Raw genomic sequence first — 17,781 nt, forward strand, 5'->3', positions numbered from 1 at the left:
TGTCTTGCTGCCAGCAACTGACTGACTTCCCCCATTCTCCTCTCAGCTAATTCAGGGATTTTGTTCCCTCTCTGCTTCTGCATACTGCTTTTTCTCTGAACATCTTCACTTGTGTGTCTTCTGCCATCAGCAGTTCTGTGAGTAGCATTGGATCTCTGGAGCTTTGAGGCCAGGCTACCTTGCAGACTATTGACTTTTGGCTGATGATCTCATCCCATCTGCTGATGGCCAGGGTGGAGGGATCACATGGAATAATCATAGTGATCTGTGCTGAAGGTGGCATTGCGAGCTCTGGAGTCCCAGGAGGGGCATTTTCTCTCCCTCTTTGGTCTCTACAGGGCCCAGCTGGGGCCTGCAGGAGGAATGGCAGGGAGGGGACCAGAGACATCAGCCCTTTGGAGTCAGAAAGGCTGATCAACTTTACAAGAGAACACAAGAGTTGTGTCTAGTTCTGTCCACTTTCTCCTTAATTCACTGCAATGTGGCTTCTGCACCATAAGGTCATGTCTTGGCACGAAAGGTAAGGAAGTAGAGACAGCCCTTTCAAGAAATTGGATTATGAATGGGTAGAAAGGGGTGATAGACAGCAGGAGAGGAATGTGGAGTACAGAGTGTTGGGTTTTGTTTTTGTTGTTATGATTGTTGTTGTAGTTTTTAATATACTAGCAGGGACTTGAGCATGTTTATAGGCTGACAGACGGAAGAAGCCAGTAGGGAAAGAAATGAAGGATGCAGGAGATTGTGGATAACTCACAGCATGAGGTTCCTGAGCAGGTAAAAGTGAATGGGATCCAGAAGCATGGAGGTAAGGGCCTCCCAAGGGAAGAGGAGGGATGACTTCCTGTAACAGGAGGGATGGAGTTGAGGGGACAGATATGTATGCAGATAGGTCTGGAGGTGAAGATGGGACATGAGGGAGTTCAGAAGGCCTCTATCTCCTCAAAGCAGGAGTCCAACTCCATAGCTGAGAGTGGGGCGAGGAAGCTAGAGGGAAGGATGTGTGAGATAGTTGTTGCAGTTGGGAGAGGTGACTAGGAGAGGTACAGGAGGATGACCAGGCAGCGCTAAAAGCCCAGTGTAGGCTTTTGACCATGAACTTGTAGGGTCATTGGTCAGGGTGTGTGAGCTCTAGCAGCACCCACAGGGTAGGTGAGGACTCAGAAAAAGCACAGTTGCATTCTTCCAGACTGACTTTAAGACAGGTAGGAATGATGGAAAATGCATGAGGAGACTAGCAAGAGAGTACATGTAGTGAAGGACCGAGGCATCCAAACTGGGCCAGGAGGGAAGTGAGGGAAAGGGGACAGGAGTCAGTGGCCTGGAGATCCCCATGAAGATGGGGTGGAGTGAGATGGACTATCCTAGGACGGGAACGTTGTAGCTGTGTGGTTTCCTAGGCTGCCATAACAAAGTGCCACAAACTCGGGGGCTTAGAACAACAGAATTTATTGTCTCACAGTTCTGGAGCTGGAAGTCTGAAATCAAGTTGTTGGCAGGGTCACACTCCCTCTGAAATCTGTAGGGGAATCCTTTCTTGCCTCGTCCTGGTGATTTGCAAGCATCGTTTGGCATGCTTGACTTATAGGTGCATCATACCAATCTTCATGTGGCATTTTCCCTGTGTCTCCACCCCATCTTCCCTTTTTGTGTGTCTTTGTATCCAAATTTCTTCTTTTTGTAAGGACACCACTTACATTGGATAAGGGCCCACCCTAATGACCTCATTTTAATTTAACTATCTCTATAAAGGCCCTATCTCTCTCTCTGTCTCTCTGTCTCTCTTTCTCTCTCTCTCTCTGTCTCTCTCTCTCTCTTCTTTCTTGACAGAATGTGGCCCTGTTGCCCAGGCTGGACTGCAGTGGCGCAATCTTGGCTCACTGCAAGCTCCGCCTCCTGGGTTCACGCCATTCTCCTGCCTCAGACTCCTGAGTAGCTGGGACTACAGTCACCCGCCACCACGCCTGGCTGATTTTTTGTATTTTTAGTAGAGATGGAGTTTCACCGTGTTAGCCAGGATGATCTCTATCTGCTGACCTCGTGATCGGCCTGCCTCGGCCTCCCAAAGTGCTGGAATTACAGGCGTGAGCCACCGCGCCCAGCCTAAAGGCCCTATTTCTAAATAAAGTCACATTCTGAGGTACTGGGGATGAAGATATCAATATATGGTTTTGGTGGGGGGGGCGGTGGGAGTGGAGGGCAAAATTTAACCCATAACCACAGCTAAAGGATGGGAAGGTATTAATAGGGTTGAGGGTTTTTGGAGCTGATAGGATTTGTGGGCATGAGAGTGGATGGCTGGAGGGTCTGGAGGAAGAGACATGGAAGATGAGCTGGTGAGTTGAGGCTGGGAAAGGTAAGGTGGAGCATTCTGGTGGGCAATGGAGTCATCCGGGATGGAATGTGTTGCTCATTCTCACTACCTGTCTTAGAGGTGGCATGTCTAGCCACCTTGTGTTTGTTCCCTTGGAATGGGGACATCAGAACACAATATGCCTGGAGGAGTTATGTGCCTCCCATATCCAAGCAGGCACCCAGTTCTGCCCGTTTTGCCTTCTAGGTCTCCATCCCCAAAGCCTCTGTTGGTTTGTGCCATTCATTATTGCTCAGCAGTTTCCATATTGATCTCTGTGCTTCAGTCCCCTGAGACCTCTCCCCCAAACCAAGCCACTGGCTATTTCCTTTGTTTAGAATGCTCTTCACCCCATACTTGCATGGTTATCTCCCTCCCTCCTTTAAGTCTTTGCTAAAATGTCACCTTCATGAGGCCTACTCTGGCCACTTCATTTAAAATTGCAGTCCAGCACTTTCAATCTTCCTTACACTGCCTTTCCCCCACCCCAGTTTTTTTAACCTCTATTTTTAACGTCTTTAAAATAATATTTTCGTTTATTGTCTCATCCTGATGAGAATGTAAGCTCCAAAAGGGCAAGAATCTTTGTTTCATTCCCTTATGTAACCTAAGGATCTTGAACATCACTTGGCACATAGTAGGTGCTCAATAAATATTTAGTGAGTAAATGAATGAATATTGAGCACCCCCCCCCCAATATGGGGCCATACTCAGATCTGACCTTGTAATTCCTCTATTCCCTTAGCCTCCATGCCAAGATTAGAGGACAGGATCCAAGTTCATTCACTACATTCACTAGGTGTTTGTGGTTTTTTTTCTTTTTGGAAATGGAGTTTCGCTCTTGTCACCCAGGCTGGAGTGCAATGGCGTGATCTCGGCTCACTGCAACCTCTGCCTCCCAGGTTCAAGTGATTCTTCTGCCTCAGCCTCTGAGTAGCTGGGATTACAGGCGTGGACCACCACAGCCGGCTAATTTTGTATTTTTAGTAGAGACAGGGTTTCTCCATGTTGGTCAGGCTGGTCTCGAACTCCCGACCTCAGGTGATCTGCCTGCCTCAGCCTCCCAAAGTGCTGGGATTACAGGCCTGAGCCACTGCGTCCAGCCCACTAGGTGGTTTTAAAGGACCCCTTTGCTTGGCCCCTGCCCATGGCTTAGTCCATCTTTGGCCTGGTCCTCTTGGACCCTAAGCTCTGACCACTTCCCAAGTGACAAGATTTTCTGCCTCTGAGCCTTTGTTCTTGTCATTCTGTCTGCTTGGAACTCATCAAGAATGTCCAAAGGACACTGGTGCTGGCCTCTGAGCACTCCCTTGGGGCCTACCTCCCCACTCCTTACTGTAGTACTAGTCTAGTCCAGCTCTCACATTGATAAGTGATGTTCTGGCTACACTCACTTCTGGCTTTGACCACCAGGTGGCAGCATTTGCAAAGGGATGGCCCATTCCTTTCTGGTGTCTGTGCAGAGGGCCTCAAGAGTCCCAAAACAGAGAGACTTGAAATTTGATCTTTAGTGGGCTCAGTGACCCCCCAGTTATTCAACAAGCAGCTGATGATCATCCACAATATGACAAATATAATCACTGGGCTCGGAACCTCCAACCCCACGAGGGCTATAGCCACATATGTAATTTCCCTATAGAGGCTAGGTGCAGTGGCTCACGCCTGTGGTCCCAGCACTTTGGGAGGCCGAGGCGGGCAGATCACGAGGTCAGGAGATTGAGACCATCCTGGCTAACACGGTGAAACCCCGTCTCTATTAAAAATACAAAAAATTAGCCGGGCGTGGTGGCGGGCGCCTGTAGTCCCAGCTACTCAGGAGGCTGAGGCAGGAGAATGGCTTGAACAGGGGAGGCAGAGGTTGCAGTGAGCCAAGATCCAGCCATTGTACTCCAGCCTGGGTAACAGAGTGAGACTCCATTAAAAAAAAAAAAAAAAGTTTCCCTATGGTGTGACAAGTACACAGATTAGGCAAGTTTACTGCTGCGTGAGTTCAGACAGAGCCCATATTCCAAACTTTAGAGACACACAAAGATTTAAAGAAGAGAAGGTGATACCTGTGTGGAGTCTTGGATAGCTTAGGAGAGATGTGGGCATGACATTCCAGGTGAAGGGAAGGGATAAGCCAAGGCATAGAAACAGCATAGAGATGATCACTGGAGCATGAAGTTCAAGGCAGAGAGTAAGGCATGAGGCTCATAGGTGAGTGGGGGTCAGACAGGGAGGCCTGCAAGCCTGGCCAAAGGTGCTTGGACTGTATCTTGAGGGAGATGGAACATCACTGAAGGCTTCAAGGTGGGAGTTCTGTGGAATATCAGATTGTGTTTAGAAAGAGAATTCTGGCTACAATGTGGAGAGTGGATTGGGGGTACAGGGCAGGAAGAGCAGTGAGAAAGCTGCTGTAGGGATCCAGCGGGGAGTCAGTGAGGCCGAAATTATAAGCAGAGCAGGCCCTGAAGAAGCTCCTCCCAGCCCATAAGGCCATTCAATTCCTGGCACTTTAAAAGGGTTCTTGGCCCTAGGAACTCTCTCCCCCACCATCTGAGCCACCTCAGCCCCTCTGTTCCTGAGACTCCTTTTGGTGCTATCTCAGCAACTCTGATTATTCTAGCTGGAACCGTGGTCTTTGTCAGTTTCCATATGGAGGCCACTGTGTCCTAGGTTCCTCTATGTTGGTAGATTTGTTAGACTCCAGCTCAGCCTACACCCCAGCCTCTCTCAGTGTGATCCTTTCAAGCACCCTCAGTTAGGAACGTGACTGAAGGATTGCCTCCACCAGGGAGCCAAGACGAGCACTGCTCATCCCTGTCGTCTCCTGCTACTCCTTACCAGAGGCCACTGGCAGGACTGATGCTGAGGGAAGGGCATCCCCTGCAGGCAGAGGAGCATAACCTGAGGAAAGGCCTAGAGGTAGGAAAATGCAAAAGAGGTTTGGGGAGCAGGGGCTGGCTTTGTTAGCAGGGTCTGGCAGGGAGAGGTCAAGGCCTACAAAACCAGGCTCAGAGCCATACCATATACTACAAAGCAGGAGATACCATAGCCAGGTTTTGAGCAGGGATTGAGAGTCACCTTCATTCATTATCTCATGAATATGCACAGAAACCTGTTGAATTATTCAAATAGAAAGGATGTAAATGTGTATGCAATTTTGGCTCTGCCCTCCCTGTTGCTGTGGAAACCAGAGAACAGCAAAGTAGGAGCCCAACACCCTGGGGAGACCAGGCTAGAGAGACTGAGGCCAGGAAACTCCTCTGTCCCTCGCCCACTTTTCCCACTCCTAATGTTTTGATCTCTTTCTTTGCCTCACCCCGTCTTTGCTTCCTTCTGCCTTGTCCTCTGTCCATCTCTCTGCCTCTCTTGATCTTGCTGTTGCTGTCCTCCTCTCTCTTTTCCATCTCTCTATCTCTCTCTCAATTGTTTTTTTTCTCCCTGTCTCTGTGTTTCTCTGTCTGAGTCTGTCTGCACATTGTTGCTCTGTGACTGAGATAGTTTCTCTCTGATTTCATATCCCTCCCTGTCTTGGTCTCTGTGTCTTTAATTTCATGGCTCTCCTTTCTGCATTTCCCTGTCTGTGTCTCTGACTCACATCTCTTTCTCTGCATCTTTGTTTTTGTGCCTGATTGTGTCTCTGAGAGTTTCTATTTCTCAGTCTCTCTCCCAGGCTCTCTCTTCTCTCTTTTGCTCTGATTCCATCTCTCTGAACCTTTGGTCTCAATGCTTGTCTTTATCTAATGAGAAGGACAAGAAGTTGCACATTCTGTCCTTACCTGATGGAACGTTCTGCGCCTTGCCCAGCTGCCCACATGTTCGCGGATTCCTGGCTTCTCTCCCCACATAAAATCCTGTTTCGGGTCTGGCCCCCATCACAGTACTGGCGTAGGATCCTCATGACAGGCCCAGGCTGGCTACCAGGACACCAGACTCCTGCCTCAGCTTCTGTCTGCCATGTGTCCCTGCCCAGAGTTTCTCCCTCTCTGGTTCTGTATTCCCAGCACTCTGCTTGAAGCTGGTGGGCACCTTGAGGCAATGATGTCTTGGGAGTAGGGAAATGAGGGGGGAGTCTTAGTGGCCCCACCCATCTGGCCCTCTGCCCAAGAGCTGACATGAAGGGGCTGGCCAGGGTCCAGGTGTGGCGGCATCTAGGGCTAGTTGAGACCAATCCTGACCCCCAAAGAAGACTCCCTGCTGAGCCACAAAGTTGAGCAGCAGCCTTTCCATAGTCTCTCCATGTTCTGCCTGCTACAGCCTCAGCCATTCAGTTCTTTGTTTGGAGTCCTCTGTTTGTCCCTCCTTCATTTGGTTTATATTTGATGAGCACCTATCCTACTCCATGCCCTCTGCCTTCACAGGTCCAGAGTGACATGGAAATGACATGTGGATTTCTTGTGTTCGCCCCACCACCACCACCACCAACAAGGAGCTTTTTGGACCAGGTGAAGAACACAGACTCTTCGACCCCTGCAGTTTCCTGTCCCTGGTGGTCTTAGCTTAGGGGTGCAAGGCTTATGCAGTTGCCAAAGTCATAGATTGAGATTGAGAAGACAGAGACACAGAGATAGAGACAGACATAGGGAGAGCCAGAGACAAGAGAAACTAGATCTATGGAGACAATGTGCTTCCATACAGGGTTTGGGATGGGGTATGAGAGGCTCAGAGCAGAACTTGGGATGAGGGTGGGCCAGAATGTTTTGAGGGCAGGTGAGTAACCCTGTGTGGAGGTAGAGGGCTACCCCTTTCAGTTCTGGCCTTTGGGCAGGTTGCCTCACCTCCAGGCAGGCACTAGTTTTGGGGATCTGGCCTGGGTCCAGGTGTGGGGACAGTCAGAGCAGTCAGGACAAGCCCCCCCTCCTCCAAGAGGGCTGCCAGAGTGAGCCCCCAGCTCTCCTGCCCAGCCCATAGACAGAAGTACTCACCCCAACGATTGTGGTTCACCCATGTTCAGGCTCAGGCATGACCCTGCTGCTATGAATGCCATATTTGAATTTACCTTCCTGGACCCCCCTACCCTACCTCATCTAGGCCAATTGTGCCAGAGGGTTGGAGCAGGGTCATGCAGGCAGGGCCAGATACAGGGAGAGCCAAAGAGATCAAGAGAAAGACAGTAAAAGACAGAGACAGAGGATGATGTTGATAGAGAGATGGGGAAAAAGGCTATGACAGAGGAGACATAGACATCGACTGGGAGGAACTCAAAGTCAGCAGATGAAGGGGGCTTTAGCGCCTGCCAGGGCTAGCGCTAAGCACTTGACTGGATTATCTCATTTAACTTAATCTTCACCACAGTCCTAGGAAATAGGCACTGTTATGATCCCATTTTACTTCTGAGGTAATTGAGACATTAAGTCACTTTTCGAGGCCACAAAGCCAGTAGGTAGTAGAGTATGTATTTGAACCCCTCTGTCTCTAACTGAAAAGCCAGGGAGAGAGACAGACATAGAGACAGAGGCAGGCCCGAATCTCCACACCAGCACTGGGGGAATCTAGGAATCCTGAAATCTCCAGACAGGTGTGCAGGGGGAGGGCCCTCCCATCAGTCTTACAAAAGTGCAGCTTCTGGTCCTTTTGGCAAGAGACAAGGACTGCGACATAGAGAAAGAGAGACATCCAAGCAAGGAGAGAGATTCCAGGCCACAGAATTCCTTATCTGACCTTCTCACTTCCTGTTACCCTGGTGTGTAGTCTGTACTGCCCCTGCTATAGATCTGGCCAGCCAACACCTCCCTCTGGTGGGGTTCAGGCTTTGAGATCTATTTTTCTCCACATATTTATTGAGCACGTGCTAGTTGACGGGCACTCCTGCCCCACATCTACCTCCTCCCTTTCTTTTTCACTATTGAAAAATTGTTCCCATTGTCTAACTTCAACCTGCTAGGTTCTGCAAAAAGGGATTGTTAAGACTAGAATTTGGGATGCCTCAATATGAAGAGGTTAGCCTGGTATACAGTAAGCTTTTCTGAGCACAGAGAAGAGGTCCCAGAGGGCCTTCTGGTTGGAGGCCCCTTCTAGTTGGTTTGAGGAGGAGGGTCAGCAGCCCAGCTGCTGGGGGCCTAGGAGAGCTGAGCTGTCAACGGCAGGGAGGATCGGGGTGAGAAGAAAACCAGGAGCTATCCTGAGGGAGCCGCGGAGTCAGCGTTATGGTTTCTAATGTCTTAGCCCTGGTTTCAATTACCCCCAGGGTCCCCAGGGTTCCCCAACCACTGCATGCTCCTGAGCCTGAGGAAGGCTCAGAACTCTCCTGGGAAGACCAAAAACCAGGGGCTCAGGGATGGAAGTCTAGGGGCCTGGGAGGAGCTTTTTGATTCTTCTGCCTGGCTGAGAGAGGACCCCAACCCAAGCAGGGCTCCAGGGAACAGCAGGAAGGCTGGGGAAGGAGGGGTCTACACTCTACTCACAGGCCCCTGTGAGGGAGTCTACACCAGCCTGTTCCATACCCCTAGCTTTGTCCCCTTGGCCCCACCCCACTCCCAGCTGCTAAAGACCTGAGCTCTGCTTTGGTCCTCCCAGGCTGCTTTCTGGCCTCATGCGATGCTGATTCTTCTATCTCTAGGGCCACTACATAGTCCCTGTCCTCTGGAAGTCCCTCATCTTTCCTGTTTTATTTTTATTTTATTTTATTTATTTATTTTAGTTTTTTTGAGGCAGAGTCTTACTCTGTCACTCAGGCTGGAGTGCAGTGGTGCAATCTTTGCTCACTGCAACATCTGCCTCCCAGGTTCAAGCAATTCCCCCACCTTAGCTTCCCAAGTAGCTGGCATTACAGGTACCCACCACCACACCTGGTTAATTTTTGTATTTTAATAGAGATGGCATTTCACCATATTGGCCAGGCTGGTCTCCAACTCCCGGCCTCAGGTGATCCATCCACCTCAGCCTCCCAAAGTGCTGGGATTACAGGGGTGAGCCATCGCGCCTGGCCCTTTATTTTTATTTTTATTGATTTATTTTTGTTTTATTTATTTATTTTTACTGCTCCCCCTGCCCCCAATTTTGTTATTGTTGTTGAGACACAGTCTCAGTCTGTTGCCCAGGCTGGAGTGCAATGGCAAAATCATGGCTCGTTGCAGCCTCTACTTCCTGGGCTCAAGTGATCCTGCCACCTCAACCTCCTGAGTAGCTGGGACTACAGGTGTGTACTACCACACTCGGCTAATTTTTGTATTTTTTGTAGAGACAGGGTCTCAGTATGTTGCCCTGGCTGGTCTCAGACTCCGAGGCTCAAGGTAATCCACCAGCCTTGGCCTCTCAAAGTGCTGTGATTACAGGCGTGCATCACCACCCCTTTCCTCTCTTTTAATCATGGGTTCCCAGAGTTTTAGTCTCAATCCTCCTCTCCTCTTCCTTTCTTATCACACCCGCTCACTGTTCTCTGATCTATCTCATCATCCCCTAGCACCATCATAATGCTCAGGTTAGTCTGAAACTCTAAATGCCCGAGCCTCCAGCACATGCCGGGCATAAAGGATGCTGGAAACTGTTGAACAGGGGCTACATACCTAGCTGTCACACCACAGACCCTCCAACTGAACATGTCAAGTCCCTTCTCTGTCCCCAGCTCAATGAATGGTAGGTACCATCATCTCCCAGTCTTTCAAGCCAAAAACATGGGAGTCATCTGTAGTTTTGTACACAATGTTCCCTCTAGGCCTGGCACACAGTAGGCATTAATAAATGTCTGATAACTAAATTTAATTCAGTTTTTTCTCTTGGAGTCTCCCTCTGTCTCTGTCTGTTTCCCTCAGACATGTTAACGCTGGCATTCAGTTTCCAAATCTCTGACTTTTATCTGCCTTTGCAATCACCACAGTTGAGTTTCTAGGGGAAAGTTGGGGCCTTTTTTCTTCCCTCTCCCCTACTTCAAGGAATCACAGGCTGGGGAGAAACAGAGCCATGGGAGGCGAAGGGAGGGATCCAATCTTAGGGACACATGGTCCTCAGGCCTTCCTGGAAATCCCAGCCATTATCTGGGAGCCAGTTCTATAGAAGCAGAGAGCAATGTCAGACTCTGGGTTGGTACTACGGAGGACAATCCTTTGTCTCCTTCATGAGGAAGGGTGGGTAGGTGGGATCACAGCCCACTGGGGTGGGGAAGCATGAAGAGACTTTGTGCTTCTGAGCACGGAATTTGTTCATGCAAATTTTTGCAAAATGAAAAATTGTATCTGTGAATTTGCAAATGTAGGCACATGCTCCCACCTTTGATACACAGTCCCCTGACTCCAAGTTTTTCCATTTTCCCTATTCCTGCCCCCACCTCCCACTGCCTCTCCCTGTCCCTCTTCTGGATACTCTGCTCCCTCTCTCCCCACCTGCTTCTCTTTCCTCACTTAGCCCAAACTTTGGGATCACCCAGGGCGAGGGTGCTTTGGAGAGCAGACACAGGACTAAGTGTACAGGGAGCCCGTTCTCTGTATATAAGGTGACATGGGAGATCCTCTGGGGGTCATGGGAGCAGATGAAGCAGATGAATCTGATGTCCTGCCCCTTTCCCAAACCCTGCTCTCTCTCTCCTTACCCCACGTCAGGCTGGAGATCTCTTTCTTATGGGTCACTGCAAATACCTCTCTGTGGCTGCCCACCTCCAGCCTCCACCATCCTCACCACCCTCTACCCAGCAGCCTCAACGGTCTTGCTAAAACTCCAGTGTGTTTATATTCCTAACTTACTTTATGCCCTTCTATACTTCGACAGCCTTGGCCCCAAAGGCATTTCAGGTTGTGGTGTCTGAGCCACTCAGGTTGCCTCAGCCTGCCTTCTGGTCTCTGCCACCTCACTGGTCACTAAACCTCTTTCCCATCCCTCAAGGCTGCAACCCATTCATCTAGGCTCCCACCCCTGTCCCCTGGAGCTTCAGTTTACTTCTCACAGGTCAAGGTTGTTCTACTTACTTGCTTGCATCATTCATTCAGTCAACATTTATTTAAATCTATTTCAAATGTTGAGCGCACCTGTTCTATGCCAGACCCAACTCTACGTGACTGGAGGTGGAGGCCACAGGGCTGCCCTCATTGGAGCTCACATGCACCACAGAAGTAACTAGATAATTAGACATCAAACTAACTACTATAAGGAAAAAGAGGATGGCACTGTGAGAGAGGACAAAGGGGCCTAGTATAGACCTCTCTTCGGTGTCATTTAGGCTGACACCTCTTGCCTGAGGGGGCTGGGGAACCAGACTTGGGACTTTTGCATGAACAAATATATACAGTACGTAGTTTTTTTTTTTTTTTTTTTTTTTTTGAGATGGAGTCTGGCTGTGTCACCCAGGCTGGAGTGCAGTGGTGTGATCTTGGCTCACTGTAAGCTCTGCCTCCCAGGGTCACGCCATTCTCCTGCCTCAGCCTCCCGAGTAAGTGGGACTACAGGCACCTGCCAGTATGCCTGGCTGTTTTTTTGGTTTTGTTTTGTTTTTAGTAGAGATGGGGTTTCACCGTGTTAGCCAGGATGGTCTTGATCTCCTGACCTCATGATCCGCCTGCCTCATCCTCCCAAAGTGCTGGGATTACAGGCATGAGCCACTGCACCTGGCCTATAGTATACAGTTTTAATGCATGTGTACTGTTGGCCCTCCATATCTGTGAGTTCTGCATCCTCTGATTCAACCAACCACATTAGGAAAAAATAAAAATAAAAATAGAAATACAACGATAAAAAAAATACAAATAAAAACAAAAATAGTATAACAACTATTTTCTCTTTTTTTTTTTTTGAGACGGAGTCTCGCTCTGTCACCCAGGCTGGAGTGCAGTGGCGCGATCTCGGCTCACTGGAAGCTCCGCCTCCTGGGTTCATGCCATTCTCCTGCCTCAGCCTCCCGAGTAGCTGGGACTACAGGCGCCCGCCATCTCACCCGGCTGTTTTTTTGGTTTTGTTTTGTTTTTAGTAGAGATGGGGTTTCACCGTGTTAGCCAGGATGGTCTCGATCTCCTGATCTCGTGATCCACCCGTCTCGGCCTCCCAAAGTGCTGGGATTACAGGCTTGAGCCACCGCGCCCGGCACAACTATTTTCATAACAGTTACATTGTATTAGATATTACAAGCAATCTAGAGCTGATTTAAAGTAGATATGGGGATGTGCTTAGATCATACGCAAATATTATGCCATTTATTATATAAGGGACTTAAGCATCCTCAGAGCTGGTATCCTCAGGGGGTCCTGGAACTAATCCCCCACAGATATCAAGGGACAACTGTACACTTGTACCACTCTCCCCCAACAACAGTAACTACAATTCTGATTTCTGTCACCATAAGTTAGTTTTGCCTATTCTTGAGCTTTATATAGATGAAATCATTCATTATGTACTCTTTGTGTCTTTTTTCCTCTTTGCTCAACATTTTGTCTGTGAGATTTATCCACATTGTTGTATGTAGCTGTAGTTGGTTGTTTTCCATTGCTGTACTTACATCACGATCTGTTTAACTGTTTGTATTGTTTCCAGTTTGGGGCTATCATGAGTAAAGCTGCTATGAGCATTCCTGGTAAACATATTTGATCATTCCTCCTGGGTATATATCTAGGAACAGACTTGCTAGGCCATAGAATAAATATATGCACAACTTTAGTAGACACTGTCACACAGTGTTTCAAAGTGGTCGTACCAACTTATCATGCACTAGCATTGTATGGAGTTCTAGTTGCTCTATGTCCTTGCAAGGGCAGAGATTTTTGTCTGGTTCACTACTTAGATCAATGCCTGGCATATTGTAGGTGCTCAATATATATTTATTGACTGATTTAGGAAGCAGGGAGCCATCAGCATTCTTGAGGTCCTGCTCTGGCCAAGGCGCTAACTTGCTGTGTGACTCTAAGCAAGTGACTCCCTTTCTCTGGGCTGTTTCTCTGCCTGCAGCACAAGGGGACCAGCACTAGGGACTTTATTTTTCAGTGCCAGCTGGGTGCTATGAAAACTAGACACCTGTTCATTCATTTACTTCACTTGTATTGATTAAGGATGCCACCTGCTGTGTGCCAGGATGGTGAGGGTATGATCTGTGACATGCCACTGACAGCGTCCTTCAGGTCAGCCAGGGCCAGGGGTCACTGCCCATCTTGTCCCCAAGTCGTCTTCCCAGAGCCCGCTCCTCCTCCCTCTGTCCAGCCCTGACCCTGGGGGGAGGGGGTCTGGTCTGAGACTGAGGATGGAAAATGTGATTAATAATCAAAAAACATCCAAGAGGAAGAAACCAGGAAAACAACTTGAGGAAGGCTCCTCGCCCAGGGGAGGGGGGCCATGTCCTGGGCCTCGGGACAGCTCCGGCCACCCTCCCGCCGCCCTTTCTGGGAAGCTGCCACAGGAGTGGATAATTTTAGCCAAAAGTGAAAAAAAAGTCACCCTAATTATTTATTTTTTAAAAAGATGCCCCCTAGTGTAAATTATGCTCCCCCTGGGGGCTTCCCTCTACTCTGTTACCCCCCTCCTAATGGTGTCCCTGCTTGGTCAGGCTGCGGGGCCCTGGAGACACTGGGCTGGGGGCAGAGGAGGAATTTCAACATGAAATGTTTTGTTCATTAACAGAGAACATGGGGGAAATTCCCTTTCTGCCTGGGCCTGGGCAGCCCAAGCAGACACTCAAAAGCTATTGTGAAAAATTGAGACTAGGCTACAGAATGAGGTGGGGGTTATGTTGGGGGGCATACAACAGACATTGTCTCACCTCTTCTCAGACTCCTGACTTCCAGGGGTTTCCTGAGCCTTAATCTTTCTGCCTTTTGGTGATTTTGTTCCTGATTCCTCAGGTTACTCTCAAAATTTCTTTTTAGCAAGCAAGAGGAACTGGGATTAGACTGGAGTTAGAACTTCCAGTGGAGGAGGAAGAAAGGATATCAAAGGGAGGGAGGGGAGACTTGGACCTGAATAATTTAGAATTCTAACAGAATATATTGGAATCGATAGGCAGCAAATCTGAGGGGGGACCTGGACAGGAATGAAAGCCCCTCTCTATCAGAGCGGATTTAGACGGCCCTGGTGAGAAGGGAAGAGGAGATAGTTCCAGGAACTGGGGGTAATTCAAGGTTGAATACTTAGTTTCCCTCATTCTCTACCTTTAGGGAGTCTTTGCCCTTTCTGGTGCCAGAGGTTGGAAGGGTCAGGGCACACAGGCAGCCATCCAGATGATAGGATTCCAAAAGGGGGTGTGCAGGATGGGGATGTTGTGAGTGAGCCGCAGGTACTATCTCAGGAGGGTGCTGGGAGCTGTCTCTGGATGCAGGGGTAAGTCGTCCCTAGGGTCCTGGGCTGGACCCTGAGTTGGGGGGGTTTTGGGCCCCCCTCCCTGGCTCGGCCCGGGGCTGTGTGGGATCGGGTTTCTCGGCGCCTGGAGCCTCCGCGAGGCCGAGCTGTTCCCGGGTCCCGGCCAAGCCGCCCCGGGCGCTGGCACTGTGTAAGGAAGCAGGCGGGGTGAGGGGGAGCGAGGGAGGGGCTTGAGGGCGTTTACATAACTGCCTCCTGGAGCCCGCCCCAACCCGCCAAACCCCAGTGTGATTGAGAGCGTGTGTGACTCTGTGTGTGCCTGTGTGACACTCAGTGTGACTGAGTTCATGGCTGTGTAACTGTGTCTACGTGTGGGTATGGTGTGTGTGACTCAGGGACTCTCCTACTCTTTTGGGATCTCTAGTTCCTAGTCTAAGCTGGGGACCCTGACTCTCAGTGTACCATAGTGAAGTTGAGTATACACCTTTTACTGTTTGAGATTGGATGTGTGACTTTATGTGACCATGTATTTGGCATTTGTAATACAGAGAGCCTGTGTGTGAGAGTGTGTGTGTTTGTAACTTTGGAGAGCCACGTGTGTGCTCCAGGCGGAAACTTTCTGATGGTATAGCAAGTTTGAAACCAGCACTGTTTTCTAAAGGAGCACTGGAAAGGTAGATCCTCCATAGGAGATGGGGACGGAGCTCTCCTTCCTTGGGGACATGTCAGTAAGAATGAGGAAGGGTCTTTGCTTGCCCAAACGCTTGGGATGGCACAACTGACCCCTTGGTGTGTGTGTGGGGCAGTCCAAGTTTAGGTCACCTGCCAGGGTGGAGGGTGGTGTCAGAAATCCTGGCCATAGAGCCCCTTTCATGGTAGAGAACTCCAGGAACTACAAGTCAACCAGGAACTTCCCCTAATTTCCCCAGGCCTCTCAGGAACTTCCCCTAATTTCCCCAGGCCCAAATGTGAGATCCCCATCACCTGCAGGGCACAAGGGATCTGGCCTGGAGGTATTACTTCCAGCCACTCCATCATGGGCAAGGTAGATAGTGAAGATTGGGAAGGCAGTGAATTCTTGGAGGTGGGGTTGGGGAGAGGATGTCAGTGAAGTGGGGTTTGGCTTAAGGATAAGTGACATGACACAGAAGGGGGCTGGCGCAGAGCTGGGGAGGCCGGGAATAGGGGCGCTTAATAAAACTGGAGAGGAGGCAGGGCCAGATCCTGCAGGGCTTTGAAGCCTCACCTAAGAAACTCAACTTTGCTCCCAAGGCGGTGGGGAGGGTTCAGCACTGAGGCTTACAAGCTCAAAGGCTACTGGCTAGGTAGGGCATCAGAGGCGGCAGGAGCGGAAACCACGACTAGTCTGTTGACCCAGCTCCGGAGGGAGGAAAATTAATTGTAAGCCGGGTGGCTGCGGTGTGGAGAGGTGGCAGCACCCGGTGTTCAGTAGGTGGCCCAGGCCTCAGCGCGGAGCAGGAGCAGCAGCCAGAAGGGAACGCACGTCCCGCACCGTCCGCCAGGTGTCGCTTCGGCCCCGGGGAAGCGCTCGAGGCCGCTGGGTCCCGCGCCGGGAGGAGCTGCTGACCGGCCTGACGCCTGGACAGAGGTCCGACGTGCGTCTCTTCCCTTCTTTTATCCTCTGACACCCACACGTCCACTTCCAGGACTCCGGACGCCCAGTGCGGATCTTGTCCCCGCAGCCGTGGACTGTGGCTCTGCATACTGCAGCCTCTGCGTCCCCGAGGGCCGAGGAGGACGAGGGGGACGTTGGACTGGGACAGAATTCCCGACTGCTCCCAACCTGGCAGAAAGAGGCTGAGCCAGGGACACCGGAGCATCTGGAGGTCAAGACCGTTCCCCAAACCACTCGCCAATTTTCACCCCGTTCGCCCCTCCCCTGCCGGATTAGAGCGCCCAGGCCGGTCAGCCCCCTGGGGAGGAGCGGCCCCCGGGGTACCGAACCTTGCCAGGGCCTAGAGCTTCGCCGCAGGGGCAGGGGCAAGTCCTGCTCCTCTCAAGATCCCGTCGCACCGCCCCCTTCCTTCCCCGCATCCACAGTCTAATCCCGGTCTGCGGCCCGGGAAGCAGGAGGCCGGTGGCCTGGAGAGCCCGAGGATAGGACACCTTGGGTGGGCGGCTGTGCGCTGGCCCTCAGCGGGGCGCAGCTAGTTTGCTGTGTGTCCTGAAGTCCTAGCTGGCCGTCTCTGAGCTCCAGCCCATGCCGATCCCTGCCAGTTGTAGGGAGGGGATTCTGTGGCCACGGAAGTGAAAGTGAAAAGCCCAGGCCGTGGCGGGAAGAAGGATTTTCCTCTGCAGTGGGAGTCCCTGAGGCATTTGTTGGGAAAGGGCCCGGGCGCTCTAGGCAGCCTACTGTGGTAGGATGTGAGGAAACAGCGAAACATTTCCTTCCCTTCTCCTCGCCTTCAGCCCTAGAGCAGCTCCCCGGAGGGGCAGGGCCCAGGATTATGGGTCAAGGGTCAGGTGAAAAATCCAAGGGATGGAGACGGGGGGTGGCCTTCTCGGTCTCCGCCTCTGCCATTGCCACTCCATTGCGCTCTCACGTGGCCTCAGAAGTTCGTCAGGTTGTCTAACCTTACCCTCCTATGTTGCAGCCAGACCGGAGGCCCAGGGGCGAGTGCAGTGAACACCCCGGCCCCTCAGAGGCCCAGGCTGCGAAGGGAGTAAGCCTCCTATCGAGGGGTGTACCTATGCCCGGCATTGAGGGTGCACCCTCCCTACCCCTTCATTCCAGAGGAGGCTTCTCTCATGGTTGTGTGTCCTCGGAGCGCGAGGAACATGCTAGTAGTGGTGTTGGTGTCATAGGAGACATGGGAGGTATGGGCCTGGGCTCCCGGCTGGGTCCATCCCCGGTCAAGGAAGCCCTTTTCCCCCGCGCGAGGGGGTGACCGGGAGGGGATTCGTTGCGGGAGGCAGTAGTAATAGGGGAGGGGCGGAGCCGGCTGGCTTCTTCTGGCTGCTTCTGCCCAAAGTGGGGGTTGGGGGTTCTGGCTCGCGTTCCTCTCACGGCGACGCCGGAGGAAGGACCCCGAGAGTTGGCCCGGGGTGTGCCAGGGAGTCGGTGCGAGGCCGTCAGGGCCTGAACGTGCGGGAGTGTGCGCAGGAGAGACCTGGCCAAGGCTGAGAGGGAGAGTGAGTGTGAAGGAGCGATCCTGGGGGTGGGTGCGCGCCCAGCCGCCCTAGGGGAGCGGGCGGAGTGGGTGTGTGTGTGTGCGCGCGCG

This window comes from Colobus angolensis, unplaced genomic scaffold, assembly GCF_000951035.1.
Source record: "Colobus angolensis palliatus isolate OR3802 unplaced genomic scaffold, Cang.pa_1.0 Scaffold308, whole genome shotgun sequence".
NCBI lineage: Eukaryota > Metazoa > Chordata > Mammalia > Primates > Cercopithecidae > Colobus > Colobus angolensis.